The sequence below is a fragment of the Octopus bimaculoides genome, chromosome 24 (genome assembly GCF_046866305.1).
Source record: "Octopus bimaculoides isolate indiv1 chromosome 24, ASM4686630v1, whole genome shotgun sequence".
Lineage (NCBI taxonomy): Eukaryota > Metazoa > Mollusca > Cephalopoda > Octopoda > Octopodidae > Octopus > Octopus bimaculoides.
The window spans coordinates 5,061,530-5,064,029 of NC_142951.1; positions in this window are offsets into that span (position 1 = coordinate 5,061,530).

The window sequence follows — 2,500 nt, forward strand, 5'->3', positions numbered from 1 at the left end:
AATTTTATTGCAATGTTTACAATTGTTTCAACGCCCCGATCTGGCCACTCACGCACATAACTACAGGCATTAATGGTAAAGGAGATTTAGACATGTCTTGTATGTAATATATGTTGTATAATAGCACCAGCAGTTTCGTCTTCAGAACTGCTAAGTAACGGGAACGTAAGCACACTAACGCCGCCTGTCAAGCGGCGGTGGGCAAAACAAGCACTAATACACACACACATCTAAAGAAATATAACTCAACTTTTTTTGCAAGGCGAATGGACTGGAGCAATGTAAAATAAAGTGTCTTGCTCAAGGACACAGTGCACCGGTGGGAATCGAACTCATCAGCTTAGGACTCTGAACCGAATAACTTAACCACTAAGTTGGTAAACAGTTGGGCTACTTAACCCGATGAGACTCAAGGAAGAATGACAGGGAAGTACGAGAGAGAGGGAGTTTGCATGAAGCACAATATAAAAATTAAAATGAAACAACATTTAAATGTATTAAAAACTATTTAAGCATAATAATGATTGATAAATTGGTGGGTTTTATATGTGTTTTATGTTGTTTCTATATTGCTTTTCTTCTTTTTTCTGCAAGGAAACTGTCAGACGATACATCGGCCTGAATTGGAGTAACGAATTATTTTGTGCTTAAGAGAATTGTAGTATGAAATCCATAGAGAACTGGTGCCATAGTTGAAAAGAAGTAACGTGGGGGGGGAGGAGTTTCCGTTAGAATAATTTAAATACAAGATTAATTAGAGTGCTATTAAGATTATCAGTTTATAATCAGAAGCTTTGTGTTTGTGAATCCGGCCCCATAACAGATTCGTAAACCTACGCTTGTTCACTCCCCGCGAATCTGTTTCACCATAACTTTCAGGAAATTGGATATTTTTTAATGAAATTTTCTACAAATACTTTTTCGATGTCGTAGATTTCGTTTACATCGGAATTAGTTGAGGAAATATTTTCGGAGATTGGCAGAAGTGTTTCGAATTATTCACACGCCTCAACTTCATTTCCTTGCCTTTTACTTGTTTCGGTTACTAGACTACGGCCATGCTGGGACCCGCCTTGAAGAATCTTTAGTCAAAAGAATCGACCCCAGTAATTATGTTTGAAGCCTGTTATTTATTCAATCGGTCTCTTTTAGCCAAATAGGTAAGTTACGGAGACGCAAACACATCAACACTAGTTGTCAAGTAGTTGTGGCGAACACAGACACAAACACACACACACACACACACACACACACACACACATATATATATATATATATATATATATATATATATATATATATATATATATATAATATTATTAGGGACAAAATCCAAAATACATATATGACTTGAATTATTAAACACAGTTCAACAAATTCATTCATATTTATGAAATGAAGGAGATTGGATGTTAAAATGGATTATAGTTTTCATTTTTCATATTCCTATACAATTTGTTTCGTACAAATGGACCCAGATATTCATAATTAGAACATTGTAATAGTCAAAGGAAAAACAAAAATAAAGATCTTTAAATTACATTGGTTTATTTTTCTTAGTTATCATTTTAAGGGCTTTATATATCTGTTCTTCCAGTCACGCTTATTTGAATCTAGACCCAGATCATCGTTTATATGTATATATATATATATATATATATATATATATATATATATTTAAACGACGATCTCCTTTCAGTTTCCGCCAACCATATCCGCACACAAAGCTTCGGTCGGCTCGAGTAGAATGGTTAGTAGAATACATTTGCCCAAGACGCCATGCAGTGGGACTGAACCCAGAACCATGTGGTTGGAAAGCAATCTTCGCACCACACAGCCACGCTGCGCATTTTTTTTTTAACTTTTTCTAGAATTTTGTTTTTCGGACAGAATAAGTTACGATTATATCAGAATTTAATGCGAAAAAAGCAATGGCGGGCGTGCATACATACATACTAACGTATATCGAATATATTTCTGCATAATACACTTGAAATTATAAAACAATTATGTGATGTGTATCAGCATGTGTGCGATGCGTACCTATTAATTGCGATATAATCATAATCTATGCCATCTGAAAGGTATTTGTAAAAATTCTTATCAAAGAATATCGATTTTTTTCCTGAAAGTCATGAGGAAACAAAGTAAGGAGCATGGTACATTTGTGTATGCATAGCACAAGGTTTACGTTTGTCACTAAGATTTGTTAAAAAATAAATCTGTGGTTAATTTTTATTTGCTGCAGAACACTGAAATATATCGATAGTGGTCACGTGATAATTTGAACAGGCCTGGTTTAATATCATATATATATATGTGTGTGTGTGTGTATACACACACATATATATATATATATATATATATATATATATATATTTATATATACATGAATGTATATATATATATACATATGTGTGTGCATGTGTGTATGTATATGTATTATATATATATATATATATATATATATATATGCATATATATATATATATATATATAT